The 27,387-nt window shown below is 45.7% G+C and overlaps 1 protein-coding gene across 7 annotated transcripts in view; it reads left to right on the top strand.

Moving 5' to 3' along the window:
• FGF1 (fibroblast growth factor 1) overlaps positions 1-27,387 on the top strand; it is a 524,090-nt gene that overhangs the window by 135,145 nt on the left and 361,558 nt on the right. For 5 of the 7 annotated variants that reach the window (XM_069652462.1, XM_069652468.1, XM_069652467.1 and 2 more), the window contains exon 2: positions 21,596-21,651. The exons of the other annotated variants lie outside the window; for them this stretch is intronic. The gene's annotated coding sequence lies outside the window, so the exon portion shown is untranslated. The remainder of the gene's footprint in view (positions 1-21,595; positions 21,652-27,387) is intronic. 7 annotated transcript variants of the gene reach the window in all.

Below are 27,387 nucleotides of genomic sequence, written 5' to 3' on the forward strand. Positions count from 1 at the left end.
TGTTGGGTCCCTCCAGACATTACTGGCTACATGACATTAGGTCAGCCAGCAAACACATTTCAAGGCCCTAGGTCACACCGTTTCTGAGATTTTTACTGCACTACAATGTACTTCACCAGGGTGATGCGACAGATGGTGAGAGTACACAGACTGTCCCAGTATGCTGCAGCATGCCAACTCTCCCCGCCACCTCTGCCCTGGGGTATGTCAGCCAGCCACACGCACCCATTGTCAGTGCAGTTTACTTCCAGGTGCAAAGCACATCAAGCGATAAGTGACTGGGAACAGCGACCTACAGGATCATTGATTTTCAACAATTGACGAGTGTTATCATGTCTGTCTAAAGAACCTGTGTAGAGTATGGGTACTTTATGCCAGTTCTTATATCAAATTAAAAGACATTCACAACTTCTAGTGGATCCCCTCAGAGCCAGGCTAGCAATTCATACTGGGCCCATTTCATTAGCATTCAAAAAATGTGTTATACACAACCATAACCTAGATGAAGGTAACATCAGTGATAGACTATTACATTCCAAACAAAGCCCCCAAAATCCATCTCCCTGAATGCGACTCCTATCTACTACACAATAAGTTAAATATCTTGCATAGAGGTTTGTCAGTTCCGGGCATTGAGTTAGAATGTGTCTGTTAGTCTCAATATCACCTCTACATAGACAGCATACACACTTAGAACTCTAAACACCCCTCCATGGACCAGTAACTGATGGCATCAGAAAGTTGTTCTACCTAAGCAATAGTACAACTCTTCTCTACACTGGGGATGAATTACTAAATATCTGGCTTGGGTTATCAATCTTCTATGTAATCGTCCACATTTCCGATATCTCTTTAAGCTGGTCAGATGTTCCTGTTACTTCATCCATTCCCCCAGTTTTAAACATTTTGCTTTCTAAAGAAGGGCCACTTTTAATGGTTACAGTTACATCGTTAATTTTGTTGTCCTTATTTTCACACTCACCACTACAAGGCCACATCGATGGCAGCTTAATGCAAATGCCAAATGTTGGGCTTGATGAGCCCCGTTCTCTAATAAGCACTCGGAGCCGGTAATGTGTTGCAACCTTCCTTTTATTCATTACCTTCCCGGTCTGTTGTTTTGATGTTCCCCCCACCCCCGCCCCTTCCTCCTCGCTCCCATGTGCCCCCCATTCCTTGGCTACCTCACTCTTAAAGGTCCTGCACTGCTTACTATGTAACATCCCCCCGCTGCTTTTCATGGAACTTCTCAAATCTGCTAAATCAGCCGTGGGAGTTTCCTTATGGTCCATCAGGGTTGCCTTGGAGGCTCACTAGTCTCTCCTGCTCCTGACTCGTCTGTTTCCACCAGGTCCTCTACTGGTGGTTCGGGGGAACTGTCCCTGTGTGCAATCTGTCTCCTTCGTTGGATCCTAGTCTCCTCTTTTGGGCTCCATTACTTCTGCGCCTGGGGTGTGTAATTTGCAGACGGAGGCGTTGAGGGTTATGTCTCTGCCCCCGTCCTTTGTCGCAGTGACCATGGATACTTTGACCTCAGTTACGTGCAACGGGCCGGGGTCATATCGGGTGTCGTTTTTCCTCTGCTATCTCTGGCGGACAAGGACTTCTTATCCAACAGGCCACTGTGGTTCTCTCACTCCTCTCCTTTGGTCTGCACACCTCTTCCTTTTCCTCTTGGCCTCCCTTTCCCTGATCTCTGCATCCTGTTTGTCTGTATAGTCCTCAAACTGTAGGAGACAGGGCCAGGGCTTGTACCCAATTATGATTTACGTTGAGAATTCCTGGTGACCATATGCTAGGTACTCCTGTAACTCCTCAGCATTTGGTACAGGACCTGAGGGAATGGTATTTGATCCACCAGTGCCTTTTTCCGAGTCCACTTGATTGGGAAGTTCACAGCGCATCTAGGATTCCAGCACCAGAAGATCACACCGTTATGGCCCTAAGCAAACGTTATGGTGCAATGCTTCATGACCACAATCAAGTGGACTCGGAAAAAGGCGCTGGTGGATCAAATACCATTCCCTCAGGTCCTGTACCAAATGCTGAGGAGTTACAGGAGTACCTAGCATATGGTCACTGGAAGTCCTGGCTCTGGAATGGGGCCCTGTTGTCTCTTTTCACTACATTTGGCATGCCCCACTCGCTGAACAGTTCTTCAACACTCCCACCACATTGCAGAATGCCGTGGACTGCACCTGCTTCACGACGGGGAACCAGGATTATTCATCCATGGCTACCGGTAGATGGCCTCCCTCTTCCGGGAGTCCATAAATGTCTAGTGCAACCCATTGCCACAGGCCTTGGGGAAGCAGTACAATCCTTAGGGGCCAGGGGGCCATGGCTGCTGCTGCTCTTTGACGGGCCTGGCAGTGTGTTAGTATGTCATCCACCACTGCATCCATGTATGGGAACCATACTTGATTGTGTGGTATCTTTTTTGTATTCACAAGTCCCCGGTGGCCCTCATGTACCAGGTTGGCACTGGTGTTTCTCAGGGTTTTGGGTACCACTAGGCAGCTTCCCTTCGGTAGAATACCTTGATCAGTGGTGGCTAGTTCGCCCTGTATCTTGGCCATCCTCTTTTTCTTTCATATTCACCTCATTGCTCGCTTGCAGCTCATGTCTGTAATTCTTCTACTTATTCGTGTTGGTTAGCCAAACTGCGGCCTCAATGGTGGCATCGCTTTTGCTTTTGTCGGTGAACGTTACCAAGGTGAGCGTCGGGGGCAGGGTGCAATTTTTAGCCTCAGTCTCTAGTGTGTCCGTCCCTTCAGGGTGTCTGGATTATGTGAGAAACCAGAAGGTGTCTCGCTCGCTAGTCCCGAGGGATCTGTCATCCAGGTGGCTAGGACACGGCCATTGCTTTTGGATCCAGTTCCTGGGGATGGACCAGTGTGGAAGGATCACCTGGGTGAGGGGTCTTCAGGGAGTGGGAGTGGGACATCGGATGGTGAGATGCGGCATTCCCTCCCCCTGCATTACCTTTACCCCATCCTACCAGGTAGGATACGTGGGAACCTTACCCCCTCTTTCCCTTTTCCAGCACTTTCACATGGACAGCCCTCTCTAGAGGAAAACGGACTCACACTTGAGCAGTGTATCTGACATGTCCCATCACTGTGGTCAGGCAATTACTGACAATCACTCACACCTGACTTCCATTAAACATCCCAACACTGATAAAAGGCAGAGCACGAAAGTACACTCTGAGCGAGGCAAAGCACACAAGGGTATGGCAGTTTTGAGTCGGCAGCTGAACGAGGGGAGAAGGACAGCAAACCAATGTACCCTTGACCTTTTTGGCAAGACGCTGTTACTTTCTTCGAGGCAGAAAGTGTAAGGCCAGGAAACCAGACTGAAGAATCCTGCATTGTGTGTCGGAGTTAACGAAAGCCCTCCCACATGAATGACCAAGGCAGAGAGGAGCAGCAGCAGCCGCCGTGGTATCGTCCTTTGCTCCAAGAACAAAGAAGCACCAAAAGATCAACAGAGCCAGTGAATTGGGGAGACTGATGCAAGATCGGTTTGTGTTGAAGTCAAGGTTGCAAGCTGCAACATTGTATAATGAGCTCTGGAACGAACATTGTAAACACGTGTGATGAAAGGCATGAGTAAAGCTAAACTGCTGATGGATGTTTGAAATTGAAAAGGAAAGATGCCATACCTTTGACAGAGTGGTCTGGCACCGTTAATGCGCCCAATCGAAGGTCTACGTGAGGTATCCCGCCAGGATGAATGAAAGTTGAGATTGATGAGAACACCTGTGTGAAGTGAATCAAAGTGTTCCTGCGACGGTTTAAGGAAAACCCATTGCACATTCGAAAGTCTTTGATTTAGCTATCAAGAGTGTAGGATCTGAGCTCGAAAAATGGAGATCCATATCGAGGCATCCGAGCCCGAACAAGGGAGATCCATATCAAGATGACGTGAGCCGAATGAGGGAGATCCATAGTCCGAGCCAGAATGAGGGAGACCAAGTATGAACATTGTGATAAAAAGGGGGTCTCAGCCTGAAAAGGGAGACCCATGATGAACATTGAAAAGCGAGAACTTGGCAAGTGAAAATCCCGATATGGAACTTTGAGACTTTATCACGACAGACCCTCTGCAGTAAAAGCCTATTATTGGAAAAGAGACTTTGGCAGAAGGCCCTGATATCTGTGCTATGAACTGTATTCTCGTGGGCGAGAAGCCAGAGTGTCTGCAAAGCTCGAACGTGCTGCCTTGCGTTGTGCTGAAAACATGGGGAAGGGAAGCCAACTGCTCAACCGCATTGCATATTATTTCTTGAACACTTTTCTTTTTGCATACACCATTGTCCCACACCCTTTTGTATTTAGAAGTAAGGATTGGCAATATGCTTATTGGTATAGGCCCTTTTTATTTGACAAACATTTGACTAGGACTGTGTTATTATTATTTAATGGTTGTAGCTTGCTCCCATCCTTAGTTTAGGTTTTGATAGGCGTTCAACCAACCCATTTGAAGTTCAATAAACACCCTTGAACTGTGATCACCTGTGTCTGTGTTCACTGTTTGATATTATGCCTTCCTTACAACAGAAGGTCTGCTTGGTTTGACTCACCCCCCCCCCCCTCCCCCACACCCCTCCCGGTTTGTGAACAATGCAGCAGTCATACGCTTGACGCCTGATGCCCCAATGATCTATTCGTGGGGGGCATCCAGGTTTTTGGTTTCCCAAAGAGAGATAGCCGGGCCTGGTGGTCTCTAACAAGGGTGAACAAGCGTCCAATTACAAAGTGGTACAATTTCTCACAGGCCCACACCGCTGCTAGGCTCTCCCTTTCAATCTGTGAGTACGCCCTTTCGGTGGAGGACAGGGCTCTGCTGGCATAGGCAATGATGCGTTGGCCAGGCTGCTTTGCGGATTCGCTCTGGGCCAGGATGGCCCCCAGCTCTACAGGGCTGACATTTACTGTTATGTCTGTGAACCACCTGGGGTCAAAGTAGGCTTGTCGGCCGCTAGTTACGAGTTTGCCCTTGGTGTTTTGAAATGCATTCCTGCAGTCAGCACTTCATGAAAATGGTGCGTCCTCCTTCAGCATCTTCCGTAGGGGGGTCTGTTAGAGTGGAGTAGTTGGGGAGCAACTGGGCACAATATCCCGCCATACCCAGAAATGATCAGAGGTCTGTAACGTCAGTTGGTGGGGCTAAGTTCACAATCGCACTTATATTGTCTGGGTTAGCCATCATGCCCTGGTCGGAGAAAATATGCCAGAAGAATCTCAGGCTGAGCTTCTTAATGTCACATTTGGCCCCATTGAGGGTGAGCCCTGCCACCTGTGAGCAGCGCCTTGTAATGCTACACCTGGGATGTGCCGAACACCAAGATATTGTCGCTGTAATTAAAGGCATGCCTTCACTGGTGAGATCAGCCGGCAAATCGTTTCCCGGAATATCTCAGCAGCAGACGATATCCCAAATTTCAGCCGCTTATAACCAAATAGCCCCTGGTGGGTAGCGAACGTTGGTATTGGACCTGGAGTCTGGGTGAATGACGAGCTGGTGATAGCCCTGGTTGAGATCAAGCTTCGAGAACCACACGGCTTGATTCAGCCTGATAACCATATCCTCTATGCTTGAACCTGGATGTCTCTCCCTCTGTTTTACAGTGTTTGGTATGCACATGTCAACACAGAGTGAGTTGTCCATTGTCCTTTGGCACCACCACCAGCAGAGACACCCACGGGGTCGGGCCTCTCACCCTCTCAATGATGTCATTGTTGGGGAGCAGTTGTAGCTCTCTGGACACCTGCACTTGCAGGTGAAACCCTACTCTGCAGGGATTTTGCGGTACTGGGGTCACCATCTGGTCCACATGGAGTGTGATGACTTACTCTATCAACATGTCAACGCCCAAGAAGAATGCTGGGAATCAATTCTTTATTCGCTGGAGTGTCATCTGTTGGTCCATCATCCTGTTTACCAGAGTCTCACCCGCCGGGAGACCTCGCACGATCTGATTGGTTGCACTGAATGCCAGGGCTCTGGCGTTTCAGTAACTTGCCATCTTCCTGCCATGGTACTTTGGATCACATGTATTATTGCTGACACAATGCGACCCTTGTGTTGTATGTCACATCAAAACTGTCTGGTCTGGAGTGGGTGTGCAGATCCCCATTGAAATATCTCCAGCTGAGAATGGGTCAGTGGATACAGATCACTTATCAGCAGATAGATTTTGCATTCATGACATTGACAGTGGTTTCTATGTCAACGAAACACTGGTGGTTCAGTTCTCCTTTTTGGTTAGTCACTCTGGGAGCCGTGCTGTCGTCCGCGTCTGCGCTGATAAGTCACACATACTCCCTGCTGTAGCAGTCATTTTGGGCATATTCATTTTGGCCGTATTCCTCCTCTTCATGGTCCATGGTCGGGTTTTCATAGGGGTCCCTCATGTAGCGGGGTTCATGACTCCGGGAGTTATGCGTATAGTTCTGCCGGTCCAATAGGGTATTGTTGCTCCTCGAGGTGTTGCAGAGACATCTGTAGCTGAGTTCTTCTATTGCCTTGATGATCTTGATTGGGGCGGAAAGGGCGCGGTGTGCTGCCCTTGGGCACATTGTCTGGCAGTTTTGACCTGGGTACATCCTGGTGTTGGGTCCCCCGGGGCCGTTCTAGGCGTCCTGCTGGCTATGGCGACACTAGGGGTCTGTAGCCTAGAAGGACTGGCAATCTTTCCTTGCACATTGCCTAGAAATGGTTCTCTCGGCCGCACTGCATGCACATCTGTCCTTTTGCTGGGCTCTGTCCTCGGTGCGGAAATTCAGATCCACATCTGTTGCATGGTTTGTCTCCGTGGTATCTTTGATACTGGCGCCCTTGTCCCGTCCTAGGAGACAAACCTGGTTTCTGAGGGTTGGTGTCGCCATGGCCTGCAGTGCTGCTACACTGACCGATATCCTGGGCTTCTCTATAGCAGCTGCCTGAACGTCCACCCTCATACACGCGAACCAAGTCCAGTATTTCTGGTAGCGACACGTTTTCTTTTTTTTTAACAGGTGCTTTCAAAAGGCTGATGGTGTGCAGCCCTCTATGATTCGGATCTGAATAGCTTTGTTGTCTGAGAATTTGCGAAATTTCAGTAGACGATTTTTCTTTGAAGTCTAAGGACGAATTCCCCTATCGTCTCATGGGGTAGTTGGGCACACTGGTTGAAAGAGTACCTCTCATAGTCTCTATTGGGCAGCACAATCAGTTTCTTATTCACTGCTGCTGTAGTCATTTCGTATGTGGTCCTCTCTTGTGGTGGAATCATCTTTAGAATGTTCCTTATCTCTTTTCCTGCAAGGTTGGTGAATATGTCAGCCATGTGGTTTGTCGACCATTTCGGCCTGTGACTCGCTGTGTGGTGTGCGGTACCTCTTTCTCTCCTCCTCCTCCTCCTCCACCTCTTTTGATGTACTGCTCCGGGCATGGAATTCCTCCTCATGCTAGCTCTGATCACTGCAGGCTGAAAGCTGTGTTTCCGTTGACTTCCTTAGACTGTACCTGCTGGCTGTTGGCCTGCTCCTGCAATGTCTTGTGCCTACTCAGTGCCCCTCTTCACTTCCTTGCCAGGCCGCTTCCACACCTCTATCCCTTCTGTACTTGGCAGTGTGATGCAGTTTTCCTTTCACATGTGCCCTACGGTGTCAAAGGAGTTCTCCTCACTGTCCTAGCAGCGTGGTGTTCTCCAGCATGTGCACTTTTTCCTGTGTCCCTTCATGTCATAAGACTTCCTTACATTATCCTAGTAATGTGGTGTTGTTCCTCAGCACCTGCACCACTGTATGTGCCCCCCTGCGGCACTGGAATCAAGTCAGGCGCTTTATTCGCTGCATACTGGGATCCCCTCCCAGCCCGACAGCCTCTTTGCGGCATGGTCCGCAAACGTGGCGTGTACCCCCCGCCCTCCTGCTTTTGCCGGGTCAGGCGGGCCTTCTCATCACGCTGCACTGCTTTGTCTGGTCCCTCCAGCTCCAACTGCTGCATAGCCGGCACCCCTGCCGGTGTCGCAGAGTTCCACTACCATGGTGGGTGTCCGTGCAGCGGTCCTGCTGCGATACGGCCTCCTCTGCTGTCCTTCGCTTGCGCCGGCGGGCAAGGCAACCTCACACGCTGAGGCCGTCACTTGCTGCCAGTTGTTGGGCTTGATTAGCCTGTTCTCTAATAAGCACTCTGAACTGGTAATGTGTTGCAACCTCACTTTATTCATTACGTTCCATGTCTGTCGTTTCCGTTACCCCCCCACCACCGCACCTCTTCCTCCCCGCTCCCATGTACCCTTCCTTCCTTGGCTCCCTCCCTCTTAAAGGCCCTGCACTGCTTACTCCGTAACACCAAACAGCATAACGGGGGTAATGTATGTAAAAACGCTGCCCTTACTCTTGCCTCACCTTGTGAACCTGTTTTATCTAGGTGCGTGGATTGGCTGCCAACACTTACAGGTGTTTATCAAGCACCATCCTCTCTGAGACTGCCATGGGGTGAATATGACATATATATACATACAATCAAAAGACCAAATTGTTCACAGGAATAATGAGCAGACACAGCAAGTTAAGAAAAGAGAGCCTATTGAAAAGCAAAACCAGCTAGAGGACGGATCTGGATGTGAACGAAAGTTTGCAAACACCATTATGTTGCAATCTGGGAGGCTTTTTGTTGAGTTGCGCAGCAGTGTGGGTTTTGGGAAGCCCTGGGGCCTGGCTGCAGTCAGCTGCCCGTTGTGCGCTGTCGGTTGTTCACTGGTAATTTGGCGCGCGCCGACACCTGCTTATTTTTTTTTTATGGGCCTGCTTGCCTTGAAGCACGGCCAGTTCCTTCACAATGGCTTCCAGCCCGGGTTCCGCGTTGCAGAGAGCGCAGTGCACACACAGGGACGTTTTCTCTAATTCCATAACCTACCATCGATCACATTTTATCCATGTAGGAGAAAAGCATCGCAACCATTTTAAGATGCACAATTTCGAATTAAGCTGTGCAGATGTGATGACATTCATTTGCTGGCATAGGTTTGTGTAAAGGATAGTAAAGTTAAACCATTTGACAGTTACTTAATTTTGTCATCATAACATCAAGTGCTCTGAAAGGATTGCAGCGTGCCCGGTGCACGTGAAGTATTTTATAGTACCTCCTGGGACATTTAGTCAGCTGCCATTAATCAATGTCACATCTCCTTGTATAGTGCATCACTAAAGAGTACACACATAATGTACAGCTACAAATAGTAAACGCAGTATCTGAAAACCATACTGGGCACTGTGAATGCGATACCCTCTGATGGAACGTTTAATGGCAACACATCAACGGAAGGGGAAGCAGGTGGAGAGCACAAAATGGCTGCCACCTAGATTCCATATCAGCAGCGCGCTTCTTCTTATCTAGTACCAGGGCCAGTGGAAGGATGTGTGCTGCTCTTGGCGAAGTGACGTTTGTGGAATATGGCGAAGATGGAATTGCCACTATTTTTTTACTGCACTGCCATGTTCCGTCTGTAGCATTTCAAATTCTGCGACACCTTATTCAGGGAAATTTAACAATCCAATCTCAAAAAAACGTTTCCACAATGTTTCGAGTGCTTTTTCCAGACATGGGCAACCCCAGGAAAATGGCCTCCGACACAATTCTGTTCGCAATTATCTGGGACAAGAAACGAGCTGTTTTGTACTTATAATTTCTGTTATTTCAAATATACCATTCGGTCATTCCCTGTTGATGCCCCACTCGCAACATGACGAAAATACACTTGAAACACTGCAGGTAAATTGGCACAGGAATGAGCCCTCCAAGTACTTGAAACGGTCCGAGGGGTTTTTAATTGTTTCCTTGTGCGCTCTACGGCCGTACCGCTCTCTCTCATTTCCCGCAGCATTCCCTGCCTAACCCAGCTGTCGGTAACCCTTGGTTAGGGGCTACTGATTCGTAGCCCCTACTGTCTTGCTTAGGCTAGGGATGTGTGTGCTATAGCTATGTCTCTCTAACTCCCTCAGGGTCTTCCGACCTGTCCCTACTCTAAGCAGTTGTTGGTGTTGTGGGGTGTTTTCATAAGTGCTTTGCACTTACTCGGTGGTACTCAAGCTTATTCAATCACACTCTTGCTTACCCTTTCCCTTCTTTGTTCTTACTGTCCCACCCTTGACCTTACTCCACTCACCACTCTTCTGCCCGTCCTCCTAGCCCTCGCCTCGACCCTTCGATATAACGTCTCCTCCCTCTTTAATTTCCTCTAGCCATTAGTACTAGTGTCCTCTTACTACCACTACTCCCCTCCCACCAATACTACCACAAACATTATACTGCTACCCTCTTCTCAACACTACTACTTAACCACTCTGGGTACCGGGCTTCTCACATTCGCACTTTGCGCTACCCTTTCTACACACTTGTCTCACACCCAAGCACACTCACACTCCAGAATCACTGTCGCTCTTCCAACAATATTTCTCCAACTGCCTGCGCCACAAGCCACTGCTTCTTCCTTCCGCCACCTGGTCTCTGGGTCTCTCCCTCCACTGCTGACCTCACCAGAAAAACCCCACACCTTAATCTTCCTGTTCCTGGAAAACCTACCTCCCTCTGCCCTGATTGGACTGCTGCCCCTAGCCAATCTAAATGGGTATTCACCTCCTGGGGGTCATATGTGCAGCAGGAAGGGGCTAAGCCTAGCCCACTCTCACTGCGCTGACTCGATGCTTCTCCGCGACAGCTTGGTAGACTGCTAATTCTCCCAGGGTGCAGGTCTAGACGTGCTGAAGATATGTCCATGCCTGGGGTTTTGGACAAATGTTGGGGGGCGTGGGGGGTATCTGGCACTAGTGTCATATTGCCATCGAAGCTGGTTATCCACCTGATCCAGCTCTGCTCCTCCTGTCCTATCATTGATGGTTTTGGCCTTGTGTATTTATCTTCGTGCCCGATGCCTGCGGGCTTTTGTTGCTTTATAAATAAATAAACAAGTTGGTGGTCTATGTTGCTGCCCAGTGTCTGCTCTGCAAGCTAGTTTCCTCCCGCTCTTCCTTCTCCCAGCCTTGTGATTTGCTTGTAGCAGGGCTTGAGAGATGGGTGAGCATTTTTGCCAGCAAGGAAAAGTGGGTCTCTGCAACGACTCAACCTAGCACAGTTTATGGCAACCAGAATTGGGTTTCTCTCTAGGATATTTCTCCCGGCCCTGCCACTCCGACATCGCCATGGTACTGGCAATGTCACATAATATTGAACTGTGAACAAAATGCTACAGTCTGCCTAGCCTTATCTTTCTAATAAATAATACAGGATTTAACTTTCATTACCTATTCAAAAAAAGCACCCACCTTTGCCTCATCAGGTGGATGGCTGTTCAAAGTAATACATTGATAAAATGGGTTTGCACACTTTACATGGCATAGACCAAAATCGCAGTACCACTTCTACCCGCTTGCGCTTCAGGATGTTGGTGGTAAACCCCTAAACTTACTCCTAGAATGTCACAAATTCATGACTTTAGGAATAATAAAAGCAGTAAAATAATATGCAGGTCACTTACTCTTGGACTCGGGGGTGGACTGGCCTATAGGGAACTCTGGAGATTTCCCAGTAGGTGTCTGCACCCTGTGCCTCTTTTGTGTGATATTTTAAAATGTACACATAGGAAAAGCTTGCTGAAAATGTGCAATATGGGGCCACTTGGACATTTATTTCCAGGGCCTCTTTTGGTTCCCAGTCCACCCCTGCTTGGACTTGAGTGTTAACTTGCGGTGAGCACATCCATGAGTGTGCTGCATTCTTCTTCTTCCGAAACAAACAATACAGAGAATCTGACTCACTCCCAGTTGTCTACAGATCATGTCCCCTCTACCAACTTCCCCATTTAAGGTCTTCTATGAACAATGCAAAAATATGCTGATTAATAACTTTCATTTTATTTTGTACTTGGTTCAGGATAGATAAGGTGGGTGTTCCTAGTTAAAGGTCTTCGCCTCCGCCCGGCATCCGCGTCCGTGTCCGTGTGAACAACCAGGAGTTGCTCGACACAGACTTGCCACATGCCAAATCTCTGAGGAATACCCACCTTATCTATCCTGAACCAAGCAATTGAGTCTACATTACACAGGAGACTCATGTCAGTGACATTAATCCAGAGGGCTCTACAATCTATTAAAGGAATCATTCGGACAAGTCCACTAAAAGGCAAAATACTTACTATGTAGCAATGAAGCAGACTAACAAATTATAGAAACCATTTGCCTTGAAAAAGATAAAATGGGTCGAAACACGTGTTGGCAAAATCCATGGGCAGACTTCAAATATGCCCAATAAATCTAATTGACACAACTAATACACAATTGTTTATTTTCGTTCGAGATACATGTGTACACTTATCCTTTTTCAGCATTATCTTTAAATGGAGAACACAGTCTGAACATGAGACTGTTTAGCAGATCTGACTTTCATGGTACAATCCATTAATGCAGCCCCTAAAATGTCAGAAAATTTGAGAGATTCTCTCATGCAGAGGGAAATCTGTCACACCTATGTAATCTAGATAACTCTCTCATCACTGTCTGGGAAAATGGGTTCTGGGGTCCCACCTCCAGAACTCTCCCTATTCCCTCTCCTTTATTTTAATCCCAGGTGATGTCCTGGCTGTTTGTTTTCAAGCTCCTGTAGGATCAGACTATATAGACCCTTAGCTACACCCCTTGAGAAGTATTGTGATGGAGTACACTTTCTAATGGTTCAGTAATTGGGTTGGCTTCTCTGGCTCTTACATCTTGAGAAATGCACCCATGCAATCAGTTTGTAAAGTGGTATTTCTGTTAGATCATACCCCTCCCATTGAATATACCCACTAGTGAATAACCTCACTAGAAGACATTTCTTTGTCAAAATATTTAAGATGCTTAGTAATTCCTCTTTTTAAACACTTCACAATCTAAGGAATAGCATTGGATTTGTATGGATGAGTTGTTTTCAGTCTGACTTAAAAAGGTTACAAAGATATCAAAATGCTCCTAATATGTGAAAAGCCTGTTTTTTAATCTGCACAAAATTGATATTTTCTGAAAGTACAACAATCTGTGAATATGCATTTAGTGTACCATTCTTTTATGCCCAAGGAGTGACACGCAATTCGAAATGCTGGCGTTGCTTAAGTTATACATGCCTGTTTTTTTATTTTGTCTGCAATGTACCAATCAGCAAAGTACATTCTAGAAGGGCACATTTCTGCCCGTTTTTTTCTTGATCATTTAATCATTCATATATCTGTACTAATAACTTCCATCTAAAGACACTATCAGTAGAAGATGGTAGCTTACCAGGTTTCAACATTACAAATGAAATCCTTCTGAAACCAAAAGCTTTTTGTTTGCTTTCAAGTGACCTGAGGAGGAAGCAATTGCTACTCACATCTGCACTTTGTAGTCAAAGGTGACATGGTTCACATTTAACTTCTGCCAAGGATCTGTGGATTATAAATCTAGCAATTATTTCAATATTCAATCAGTGGAGAAGGTACATCACATATCAACTAACATCACAAGACCATGGACTGAGCTGAATTTCCTCTTTTTAAAGTGACAGTCTGTTTACATCTGTTTTCTCTGCTTTCGTTTTGGAAACTTTTTCATGGCTCTTAACACACTTCCAGTAGGAGAATTGCGATTCTGGATTATAGATCAAATGAACACATCTAATAAACTTGGCTTGTTCAAGGGTGTAAGGATCTTTGATCTAAATGATTCTGTGGGCAAAACAGTTGCTATCTTAGAATCTTCCTCTAAAAGTATTCCAATGCTTGTAGCAAATTGAAACAAAGATGCAGATGTTTCTTTGTGATTAATGCTTGACTTCTTGGAAACAATTTTTGTTCGGCAGGGAGATCTAGTTATTTTAGCATTTTGAGCAATCCAAAATCTTGGCTTCGTGTTAAGCCTTTCAATTGAATGAAATGCATTGTCCTTCTACAATGCATTCTAAAATTCATAGTAAACAATAGTAATCGCATCAGGATCATCAAATGTGTAGAAAAACGACCTTTCTGTAATTAATGTCAAAAAAGGCTTCTTGATTTTCCAAACTTTTCTTACTTTGCAACAGCATTTTCTAGTGAAAAGTATAATGCATAAAATGTGCTTGCAAGTTGATTAGTTTGGACAAATGCCATCTTGAGAGGCAAGATGGCTCTGACCTCTTTTTATCTGCAGAAGGCCTTATTTTTTATGTGGGTAGTACCCTACATACCTAGGAGATATATAGGAGGAAATATGTCTAGCACTTGGCTGGAGGCTTCTCCTCTGGAAAAGGGGAGGATTTACCGTCGGTGAAATTACCACCTGCAGTAAATCCTCCAAAATCCAACAAAGTGGACTCCATAATGGTGAATAACGCCAGATCAGAAGCTGGATCATTTACCTTCAGTTCCAAGGTGGTAATCCTGTTCCCACTTATCTTTACTTTTACCTTTGGTAAATCCACTGGATTCAAAAGCCTTGATCATATTGACGATGGGGCAAAGCACCAGCATTGCTTTGATCTCTGCCATGGTCTTGCTGCCACCTTTTCATGCAGAAGCATGACAGAATATTCTCCATTTACCTGAGACAGCCCATACCTTCAAAGTTGACGTCAGACTTTCTGCTCCAGATCACATAGCATTGTGTCTAGGAGTAGCCAGTTGATATCTTCTTCATTCAGCCCAGCCAATAACCGAGACGGAGTGACATGGCTTCTTGAAAATACATTATATCCCAGGCCCCCAGAGAAAGGTAGACTCAGAAGGAACAGGTGCAACATGCAATATACTCACTGCATCGCACCCACCATTCTAGTGTATGCAGTAAAGTTAGCCAAAACGACCTTGGGTTCAGGTTTTGTGGCCATCTGTCAAGACTATAAGGTGGGCTTGGTGAATAAAAGGGAAAAAGAACGCATTTAATATTAACATTAACGAAGATGACTTCTCAATACCATATATAGCTGCTTTTGGGGGCCACAAGGCTTTCTGCATGATGTTGAGGCATTCATTCACCATGTAAAGATCTATTTCAAATCACACACAGTAAACAGTCCTTACATTTCTGTCCTAATCTTAGTTCATTATTAAGTGCTAAGGGTGCATATTTGTTGACTTGAATTACATTCAAAATCATTGAAAACCCCACCAATTGCCTGCCTCCATCAAATGTGCAACTGTCTAAGCCCTATTGAAGAAACCCTCTGCTGACCCAAAGGTCCAAGCAAACTATTGCACAGTTTTTCTCCTTGCCCATTTTTCAAAAGTCCTTGAACTGGTGGTCTTCGACCGGATAAAGAATTACTTTGAGGATAGTGGCCTTGAGATCCACTTCAGTCTGCCTTCTGTAGTAAACACTCCATCGAGGCTGCACTCGTACATGTCCTCAACTTTCTCTCGAACGCTCACCATGCCACACTCTCTTATATACACATCCCTTTTTACCTTGCTGCTGCTTCCAACACTGTCGACCACTCCTCTCTCCTTCGCACTCTCCAAAACCTTCGGTTTCACAGATCTGTTCTTGCTTGGATCGCCTCCTTCCTGAAAGGTCAATCCTTTAACATCTCTTGAACTTGCAAACCTCTAACCCCACCCTGTCTGCGTCCCCCAAGGATCAGTCCTGGTGATGGTAAAAGCCACATTTATTTTTCTTATTTCCCTCCTTCACCCCAGACATCTGGGAAAAAATTACCAATTGTCTCACTGCAATTTGGCCCTGAATGGCTCTCCACTCCCTTATGCTGAACTCTTCAAAAATGGCAGCCCTCTTTCTCCCAGCTTCCAGTGTCATCCCTACCTTCCCCTATGCCCTGACCACCTTGCTCCTTCACCTAAGGCTTGTGTAAGGCTGCAGAAGAAAGACGCTGACACAAAGGTGGCATGTTTGGGCCTAAAGTCTTTTATTAGCAAATGAAGCAAAAGAAAGCCTATCTTTCCCTATTCCTAAGAGGGGTTTCCCCTGTCTCAACTAAAGATCTAAGGTAACCATCAGGGTGTCTGTTAAAGTGAAAGTGTCCAGCGTCCTGTGTCAAGAAAACCCTACTTCTGTCTCTTGCACTATAAACTAAGGAATAAAGCAGTACTGTTCTGATCCCTGGAGAATGCCTCCCTTGTCCTGGTGTTCAGTTTCAACCCCCCTGGGGGAATGACTCCCTTCCTCACGTCACAAAGTTCAAAAACAATCCAAAGTAATGTTTACTTTGTAGCCCAGATAATGTGTTCTTTCTCGGATGGTCCAAGAGAATGACTCCCTTCTCCTGGCGTTTGGTCTCAGTCTCCAAAAAGACCCGGGGGAATGACTTCTTCCCAGGCCTGTGGGACCTTCCTCCTGGTCCAAGTTGCCAGGGGAATTACTCTCTTCCCTTGCTGTTCTCCTCCTTAGGTTTCACACCTGAACACACAACACTAAGTGTTATGAGGATCCGTGACCCTGGCTTCTCTCTCCTTCTTTGGTTTGGCCCACTTAATACACTTCCCTGCTAAGTACTGTCATGAGGAAGATGATTCCTATCAATCTCTTGGTTTGGATCCTTGACCCTTGCTCTTCTCCCCCTCATAATGTCCCCTTGGCTTTCTAATTTGCTTTTGCTAGGTACTGACATGAGGAAGATAGTCTTGTTTTTTATTTTTGTACAGGGTTTTGGGCTACTGTACCTCCTAGCCTCTACCAGTCCCACACCTCTCCCATTACCTTTTGTCTTCCCAGGATGCATGGCCAGTTCTTCCTGGGGTATTTCTTCTACTCTGTGTGCTGCACGGGCTTCTGTGCTTGGGTGCCTTCTCTTCGTAGATCTCCTGCCCCGCTCTTGGAGTGATGGTCTGGACACTGCCTCTCACTTTTGTGTCACTGTCAGCCAGCCTCACGTTAGCACCTGGAAGCCATCGGGTAAAGGAGTCCAGGTCTCCTCTTGACTACTGAGAGCGGACTTCTCTCAGCTGTGTCCTGGCCTTCTGAGCATTTGCTTCGTGCTTCCCCCGTCTTTACGGTCTTGCGTCCTGGTTGGCTGTGTCTCTCCATCAGGCAGTCCTTCTTGGCTTTTATCGTGCAAAAGAAACCACCCTTCTGTGGAAGTCTATACCACTGAAGTTCCTTCTTGATATTCCTCTTCATTGTTCTTGCATTCCACCTCGTCCCAGTACTTGGATTACCTATGATCCTGATGTTGTTCTTCATCTCAATACTTATCAAGACCTTGAGGTAATCGACGTTACAAGAGTACATAGGTCTACTGTCTACAAAGAGGTCAGTAGAGGAGAGAGAGGCTAAAGTGTGTGGCGGTGTGACGTTCTTATCAGGGCTATAACCTAGATGGTTGTCCTTCTTCCCAGGGACTAGGTTCCTCCCCATGATCCTCCCACATTGTACCACCCCCAAGGGGACTATCAGGTAGCTGCCTCACCTACCTGGTCTCATGGGACAGGGTTCCAACATGAGCAGAGTTGATGACATCCAGCAATTTGTCACACTTGGAAACCTGTGGTCCTCTTTGATAACGACCTCGACTGTAAAGATTTACCAAATTCGTCCTTTTCTTACTAATCACTCTACAAAAATCTAATCTCCACTCTCGTGTTCAGCAAACATGACTTCTGCTCAAGCCTACTTCTTCACCTTCGTATCTACTTTTCCATTCACATCAAAGTCCTCAAATTTGATACCACCACTCACTACAACCTGCCCAATTCTCGCCAACCTATAACTACTGAAAACATGCTGGTTGGCTCTCCATGCACAACCCCTCTCTTTTCAAGTTCCTTCTCCAAATATACAAAGCTATTCGTTTTCTTGCTCCTCAGTACTTGTTTGATTGTATCTCAGTTTACTCGCCACCTCATTTCCTCCGATCCTCCTCTCCACTCAACCTCACCATCCCATACCCTCCCTGTGCCTCTTATCGCTTCTGCTCATTCTCACTACTCGCCCCTTCTCCACTGGAACCCATTGCCCACAACAATCCAATCCTGTGGAGTTCTTCAAAGCTTGACTTGAACTTCACTTACTTGCTAAAGAGGAAGCGCTCCCTGCACTCTCCTCCGTCCTTGCTACCCGACGCCACCACCTCCAGTGATGCTTAATAATGCAAGTTTTGTATTTTTAAATCGTACTCCTCTTCAGTTTGAAGCACTCACCCCTTATGTTAATGTTGCCTTTGTAATCAACATGTCTTCTTAAGTATTTATTTTCTTTTTGTTTTGTCTTGACTTGTCTCTGGTATATGTCCCACATTTTTACACCCTCCAAAACTGGTTTAGCGCTTCGTCTCATCTTTGTGCAGTTGAATAGTCACCCTTCGTATGAATGTCTCCACCATTTGTAAATGTGTTATTCTAAGCCATTCTGGGAGGGGTGTGATGGCAAGCATGATAGGTAGTATTACCTCGCTAGACTGAGGTTTTGGTGGAGCGACCTGTATATTTCTTACTGTAGCATGACGTTTTATAACTGAGCATCTATGATGAAGCAAGGATGATGAGTGTTCTTAGGGGTCTAGACTGGCTTACATTGCAACTGGTTTGGACATGTATTCTAATTTTGACATGTCACTTTTAATGGCCAAACCAAGGGGAGTATTTTCTTACATAGGAGCACTGGCATATATTGTCGGAGCCAGCTTTGTGCCTAGTGCCAGTAATGATACCATAAAAACATCTCAAAGCGAACAGGAGTAGGTTCTTATATGGAAATACTAGCATATGTTGGTGGAGCCAGCATGGAAATTTACGGCAACAGCCAGCATGAAAATGTTTTTTATACTGGCATATATTGAAGGGACCAGCATGAAAATGCATTGGTGACTTGCATCTATTATACTTTTTGTCATGAGGTGTACTCTACACCCTACAAAACGGATTGCAAACTGTGTGACCTGCTACCCGAATTTTCACAAACTGTGCTGTGTAATGCACCATTTGAACCCATTATTTAAAATATTTTCTTATGCGAGAGGGAAGAATCCCCAAGACCACCCCCAAACCCATATTCGTTAATTCGGGCCCCCTCGCTATGCTGGCTCGCAATCTAAAATTTATTGCAAATATTTACATCCTCAAATAAAACTCCTCCCCAGCCACCAGACCGGACCAGACACCGCCACCTTTTTCTACGCTAGTTGAAACATTTAAGCTTTCATTAAACATAGTTACTTCTTTCACTTGGAGTAGTGCATGACCATGCACTGGCATAATCATCATGGACATTACGCACACGCGGGACGAGGTGTGGCGTGCCCTGTGCTTTAATGAGCTTGAGGGGGCTCAGGATGGCTTGTAGATTCATTGAGCCCTACTCATGAGGGAAGTGCAGCCACCCCCATGCCCACAAAGTTTTTTTTTAAAAAAGATTGAGGAAGAGTCATGTATCAAAGCCTAGGACATTAGGGTGTTATGTTTGGCTCTTGGTTGTGGGGGACAACATGTGGTTGCTTGTCACGTAACTTAAAGATAAATGTACACAGATACAGATGGCCTCAGCTTACACCTGCACAATAGGTTTCTTCTATCGTAGTGGTAGCTGACTCATAGATACATTTATAACCAGGGAATTTTGTTGATACTAAATCCTGGTGGCATTTTGCTCCTGGGTAAAAAGGCAGTGCACGCCTCCACAGGTCAGTACTTTTTTGGCTTGTTTAACACATCAATGCCACAGATAATGAGTACTACTTCTGTGTCCATTGATCTATAGATGTTTCATACACTACCTGTAGCCTGCGTTAGAGATTTCAGTTACCCTGTTACAAGTACTGTATTATGTATGTTTTACATATAGACTCCACGTCGAATCTGGAAAATGGCATTCCCCTAATGTGTGATAGTGGACAAATCTCTCCTCCCTCTATGCCTCGGTTCTTATATCTGGATGAAATGAGAGCTCCTGGAAACATGTGTGTTAGACCCATCAGGAGGTTGTGTGCCATCACTTCCTGTGATGTCACCTGGGGCGGGGGGCAAAATGACATAACTTCCTGTGATGTCATCGGAGGTCGTCACTTCCGCTACCCCTGGCATTTTGGTGAAATGATGTCCCTGTCCTACGTCCTCTCAATCCTGCCCTTCTCGAATTTGCACCTTTCCCTTCTCTCGCTTCGTCATTCGACCACCTACTCTTTCTCTCTTTCATCTCTGCTATGCCATTTCTTTGCATATGCTTTCGATGGGCGAATGCTTGCAAGAGTTCCCATGAGTGGGACAGCACCGCCACATGGCAGGGACTTAAAAATACTATCTCCCCAAAATCCTTGCATTAGATTTGTAGGAATCGTACAAAAATGTCGAACTGGGATTTGCGATGGCCGAAAATGACAACTGTTTTTTTTTAAAACACCCACTTTACACCACATATATATGTGGGGGGTAGTGGGATATTCTAGAAATATGGGGGGGTGGCAGGGGTTCTCCCCCCCTGCATATCTATGCGGTGTAAAGGGGATTTAATTTTTAAAAAGTCAGCATTTTTGGCCGTCGCAATTACATGTGGTCAGTGATCACATAGATCCGATTTGTACGCATATATATATTTTTTTTTTACCACAGTGCCTCTACTCTGCCTTTAAGACGAATGCCAAAGAAAACCATGTAAAAGACATTTAATGCTCATGACAGCAGAACTTCTCAAATGTGTGGGTGCTCAGTGTATTTGCATTTTATTGAGCAAGGAGGCCACACCCATTTAGAAACACTGTACACAAGGGTGAAAGGAGACCGCGGTCAGTCCCGTTGCAGAGTGCTCTACAGGTGATCATGATAATTGATCAAGTATTGATCCAGAGGACTGAGAGCAGTGTCTCAAGTTAACACAGGAACTGGAGACCGCATAGAAGGGCAACATTGGATATTTATAGTCTACACAGACCGCCAACTAATAATACACACTGTTAAATATAGAGAGCTGGCAGAGGGGGAAAGGAGATCAAGGCAGCAGGAGGATGCGGTGGGAGGAGCCAGCGTCCCCTTCCAGGGAGAGGAGATGGAGTTTGAGGGCAGACTTGAATCCTGGGATAGTGGTGATAAAAGGTCACTCCAGAGGAGAGGGCTAAAGAGAAAGACTGAGCAGAAGCGGGAACATGGGGTCGTGAAGAGAGAAATTGAGGAAGACGCTGGAGCCAAGGGCTCGGGGTGGGAAATAGCAGGTGACCGTAAGTATGGGAGTGCTAGGCATGAGTGTGTTCAATAAATAGTAGGAGTTTGAAGTGAGGGTGGGAGTGAAGCGGGAGATGGGTGTCCAGTGTGCGAGGCGTAAAAGTGTATACATTGTGGTCTAAGAGGATGCTAGAAAAATAGCAAAGCCGACTAAGTGTGCAAAGATGGAGATGGGTGCTTTGGCGGTGTGGTAGCTCAGGGGTGGTGTTTTCCTGACGTGAGAGGTGATACGTTGGTGGAGTTGGAGTGCACTTTTGACCAGGACGTCAAGTCCATGAGCTTTGAGTTATGGTGAGAAGGGTAAGGAGAAGAGGGAGAGGAGGGAGTGGAGTCTTATCTTGCTTGCATTCCTTTACTGGCTGTAGCAATTATCTTTATGCAATGACCATACAGGGATGTTAGATTGCATTTGCAGACGTGCTTCATTATTTGATATATATTTTGTTGTTGTAGAGCTACATGTTTCCGAGTTGTGACTGAAGGCTCATTCCAAGCACCACGTCCGACACGTAAGTAACGAAATGCAGAGTTCACTGTCCTGTTCACTGTCGTCCTTCTTTTCAGGGATAAATCATTTCCTTTTGTGTACACACACGCACACACACTTGAAGTGTGCCGCATTCTCCAGTGCGACAGAACATCTCCTCACAATACTTGCAGGAGAGAGGGCCTCCTTTAACTCCTTCCCTTGTAAAGAACTCGTCTTTGCAGATCTGCATACACCCCTGCAACTCTGTGCCCAGCTCCGAAATGTGTCCCTGCTCTGGGGTTGGGTGTGTTCCTATCTGTACCCGCTGAGCAATCACTTTGCTCTCCTGTGATCACCAACCTTGAATTCCATCTATTACAGAGGGCACCCAATCTGCCTGTCAAACATTCTCCACATTCTGACCAATCATCTCTGTCCTACTCTCTCTAGCTCTCCTGGTGCTTACCTAAGCCGACTATCCAACCACTTATCCCTTAGATACATACGCAGAACATGAATAAAAGTTGCCATTCTTTTATGTTTGATCACACATCCACCTCTTTGTACTTGTCCTTCCTTGTTCTCCTCTCGTCCTCCTGCACTTGGGTTTCTACAGTATTGTCCTCTAGTTCTTAGAATCTTGTTGATTTTGTTGGCAGAAAGGCCACAATGGGCACCTCTTTTGGCAATGCTGCCCGTGCCCCAACTTTCATTATGTTTCTCATTCCATCACTGGGTGGGTCTTTTCCATTGAACGAAGCCCCAGTGCCCGTGCTTTCATGTTGTTTGCCACAGGGGTGGAGTGAGTGGGAGGAGAGTGTGATGTAGGCATCCATTCAAGCACATAGTTGTTCACATGCTAAACACTCTGCTTGACGGCGGTGGCTGCGAAAGGGTTTAAGGCTACTGCTCATGGGGTGATTTCATCATAAATTGGATGACCCAGATCAATTGGCTGTAGTAAACGTGCCCCAACCACTATGCCACTATCGCGTGTATGTACTTTTATGAATAAAGCATAGGGACCCGCTACTGTACAGTAAGTTCTCAATGTACATCTAGTCAGCATGCTTACTTGTGTGTGGGAGCCTGGATTTGGTGAGGTGGGTCTGGCCCCGTGAAAAGCGGAGATGTGTTTTTAGGCAGCATACTGTAAAGCTAGCGTGTAAAGCTAGTGTTCCGTATTGTGTGAATGCCCACTTCCCACTGAAAATGCAATGCATACATGCCTGAACCTCTGAACCCATTCCAAATGGGCAACCACTCTACAGCACATGTACCAGAGGCTACCCAGCCAAAATATCTAAAACATTACAGTGGTACATTTCAGTGAACCATAATACCGAAAAACACAGCAAACCTTAATTAAATAAATAAAGAGTTGTGGGGTGAAGGAGTTAAAATGGGTCAGGATGGGGTTGGGTTGGGTTGGCCTTATAAAGGTAAACAAAATAAGGGGTTTGAGTGGGGTGGGGGGCCCGAATTAAAAAAAAAAAAAGAAAAAATATTACATTTATTTTCTGTATTTTTTCCACGAACAAATGTACCACTCTGTAATTGTGGTCGGTAAAATCACATATAACTGTACCAGAGTAATATGATATTAGCAAAAGCGTTCCATTGTATTGACCGTGTGCCTGAGCCAGCATCCCTACCCCTCGCGTGCATCCACATTGATCTCCTCAACATTGCAGCCAATCACACAATGCCCAACACGCATGTTTCTGAGTTCATGCATGCACTTCTGGCAAGGCAACAGGGGTGGCGCGAGTGGTAGTGTGACGTAGATGTCCATTCAAGCACGTTTAGGTGGCCAGCGCTCTGTGTGATGGCAGCAGTGGCAGCTCTGAGTTACAGTGGCCTTGTTCCGCGCTATAGAATCAGGAGTGAAGGTTTGAGGCCGCTGCTCAGCAATCGACGCGTCCGATTCAGACCAATTGGTCACAGTACTCCATGTCCCCACCGCTATCACTTTTTAATGTTATGTCTATGTACTTTTATGGATAATCCAAAGATCAGAAGCCACTGAACAGCAGGGATCCCTAAGCCCTGGACCTTAGGGAAAGATAATTACAACTGTATGCATAATGCAGGGGTCTGGAGGTATAAATAGACAACATTTAATTTATTTAGTAGAAAAATGAATCCTACACTAAAATCATGTATTGTAAACAAAAAGACAGTGTACGCAATATGGAAATTACAAAACAACTTAACAAGTGTATAATATGCAAGACGAAGAACCATAATGACTTAACAGAATCATCAATAGAATTATTTCATCCAAACCCCAAACGGTTAATCTCTCCAACAGTAAAAAAGTGACTTTGAAGCCTAAAAGTTAACTAAAAAAAGTAGCACTTTATATTTGTGCAGAAATCAATGACTTAATGTAGCTAATACAAGTGGCCAAATACATGCAATGGCTGTTTGGTACATATTTCCATCCTCAAGCCACTCAGGTTAGCGACCGGTTTCGACGCAAAATCCCCTTTTTTTTTTTTTTCTCGCATGTCTTCATCAGGGAAATATAAACTAAATGCACAGAATAAAAGAACAACAAAAAGGCCATGCAATTAAATAAACATATCCCCACAAAATGAGCACTATCTACTTGTATAAAAATAGAATAATTTAAATACTCACAATAAGCAGCAGGCAAAAAATTAATAGTGACCTACAAATGAAGAAAAAAACAACGAAAACAAAATGTAATAAAGTGTTCCCTGGCTACCGCATATCATCCCCACCAGTGGATAAGCACAAGGGGTACTCACAGGAGCGTCTTCTCCAAAACCAAGAGGATATCTGATATGGGAACTAAGCTGAAATAGCAAATTAACTGAAAGAAGAGAAAAATGCCAACATAATAAATGGCGCACGCAGTATCTAAAACCAATGAGACATACCTTAAGTCGACCATCAATGTGGCGGGCTCAGGACCGCTTGCACTTCGCATAGAATGCCATCAACCTACGAATAGCACAAGCAATTGTATCATTGAATATAAATGTGTCGCCTGTACATTCTTAATGAAGTCAGGGAACATTAATTGAAACAACAGAAAACGTAATACCTGGAGCTGCCAGCGTCCTACTGTACACGATGGCTCCACCACACCCTGGAGCTACGGAGGAAACCAACCGAACCATCCATAGATCGGGCCATAATCTCATAGCAGCCCGCTGCTGTATGGTCGGTACAGTATGTACATGTGGTCAGCATGCTTACCTCTGTGTTGGAGCCAGGACTGGTGGGGCAGGACTTGTCCCAGTGATAAAGGAGAGTTACTATATACTGTATATTGTGTTTGCTGAGCAGTAGGGTTTTTAGGCAGCTTAGTGCAAAGCAAGTGGGCTGTGTGGTGGTGAATCCCACTTCCCATTGACATTGTAATGCGTACACCTCTGCACCCATTCCAAAAGGACATCTGCTGTGCAGCACATGTACCAGAAAGCAATTTGATGTTTGCAGAAGTGTCCAGCTGAATCGGAAACGTGTCTGGGCTTGCACTAAATGCCCCACGGGTATTCAATTTGATTGCCTCAAAAGCGCAGCCAGCCTTCCTATCCCAGCCCTGATCTTCCTGAATTCACAACTCATATTCCCTAAGCAGGTTGCTGTTGCCAAGGAGTGTCAGGATAAAACTTGGGAGGGACAAAGAGAAAAAGTTTCTCAAATCACCCAGTTATCGCATAGGTTCACTGTATTCCTTTAGGCTCTTGCTCTCTGTAATCTGAGCATTGCCTCTTGTTCATGCAGCTAAGACATCTCCTTGGAACAGCGCCTCGATGCCTCTGGGCGGTAGCGCTCTTTACAAATCCAAAAATAAATAAATAGAAATTACTAAGGAGCACTTTTAGCAGCAGCGACTTATTTATTTGATTGTTGTAGTTTTATAAAGGGTGTAAAAGGCCGTTTGAGCGAGTGTGCACATGGGAAATATTGCTATAAATCGAAGTGCATCAAAACTAGCAGAATATCAGTGAAACATATATTGGGACAGAAATGAAGACAAGAGATTGTCCAGGCATTTCACAATGATTTGTTATTGTCGGCACACCACACAATGCAAGACAGGGGTACAGTAGCCACTTACTGATTAATGAGAGCATCTGCTAGCAGTATAAGTAATTACTGTGAGAACAGCTTCTAGGCGGGTGGGCTTCTACCACCAGCAATGAACCCCTTAAGTGCCAAGGACGAGCATGCTGGTCCTTTTTGCATAAACTTGCATAATAGCCTGGCAGTAACTACATGCAAGCAAAAAACCCAGTTGAACAATTGATGACACAGCATCCTCACAGGGGCACTAAATACCTAAAATATGGCTGCAGGGAGTAATTCAACATTATTAGCCTTCTATGTGTACTTGGTGGGGGTTTCAATTGCATTAAACTTCCTTACAGTAATCCCCCACCCCTCGCTGACACTTCTCTACCTCCAGAGTAGCATACAGGGCCTACTAACCACCCACCAGGGTGCCTAGCAGCCACTGTCATTCTGCACAGTACCATACTGGAACCTGATGTGTTAATTCTCACTCACACGGCCCATCAACCCACCCGGCTATAATAAGGGACACAACGCATCCAACCCCGGGCATCACAGTAGCCTATCGGCAGGAGCTCCAACAACTCAGCACCAATTCCCATTACATTGTATTGTGCAGTTTTGTGATGTGGACACCTTCGGTCTGAGCTTTGTGTTAAGTGTGGGTTATTAATTTTAGTGGCCAGGCTCTGGGTTGCTTCAAAATCTACAGTTAACCCTTGCCACCAAGTCCACTCTGGTAAAGAGTTACATTCAGTACATCCCATCAGTGTCCAGCTTTTTTGCAACAAGTGAGATGTGAAAGTTAAAATTGATTTCGCCTAGCAAGGGTCGCAGAGCGGAGCGTGCCAGGTGTGTTCTATGTACAATACTCGAGACAGTGTGTGAACTGTGTTGCTTGGTGGTGGCAGGTCAAGCACAAGTCTCCTAGCTACTGAATACATAACAGTAAATACCAGTTTGGGACACTCAGGCTCTTTGTGTTTAAATGTATCATTGTAAACATGCCCCCTGACATGAGTAACACATCATTTAGGGCCGGTTATTACTGGCTGGGTTCAAATCAAAGGGGTCACTTTTACAAAGAACCCTAAAATGTGGGCCTGAAAAGGCAATTGGTTCAATCACTGTGGGTATATATCTGGCAGTGACTACTGTAAGGGTAGTCCAATTTACAGGGGTATCCCTAATTATAAGGGTACCCCTAATCATGCTCACACCAGAATGAATGAACCCCTCTAGGGAAGTAAGTCCAAGAGTCCATCTTGCAAGGATAACACATTTATCCTTTACAGAAATGAGGATAGGAGCAAAGACTCTGCTGCCTGAACAGTGCCTTCTGTCCCTCAACTGTTCCTTTCTCCTGTAACCTGGTGCCAGGAAGGAGCTTCTATACTCATAACTTGCTGTAGTGGCATCTCTGGATTTGGGCATGGCTCCATCCCACACTGTCCTGCTAACATACAAGGGATTCTCCAGTCTTCCTTACTTCATCGACGGCGATGTCCGTTTAGGACACGCTACTTTACATATTGCTAGCCTATGCAAAAATACACTGTGCTTAATTTTGCTACCTATGATGATTTAATGTACAAAAGCATTTTCCAGTCATTCTCTCCATACCTCATTCATTCTCCTCATATTTTTATCTGGTCCTGTGATTTCTTTTAAACCTGTTTTTCATAATTCTGTATGTTATGCATGAGTATGATAAAATCTCCTT

Source organism: Ambystoma mexicanum, chromosome 3p (genome assembly GCF_040938575.1).
Source record: "Ambystoma mexicanum isolate Mex_15411 chromosome 3p, UKY_AmexF1_1, whole genome shotgun sequence".
NCBI lineage: Eukaryota > Metazoa > Chordata > Amphibia > Caudata > Ambystomatidae > Ambystoma > Ambystoma mexicanum.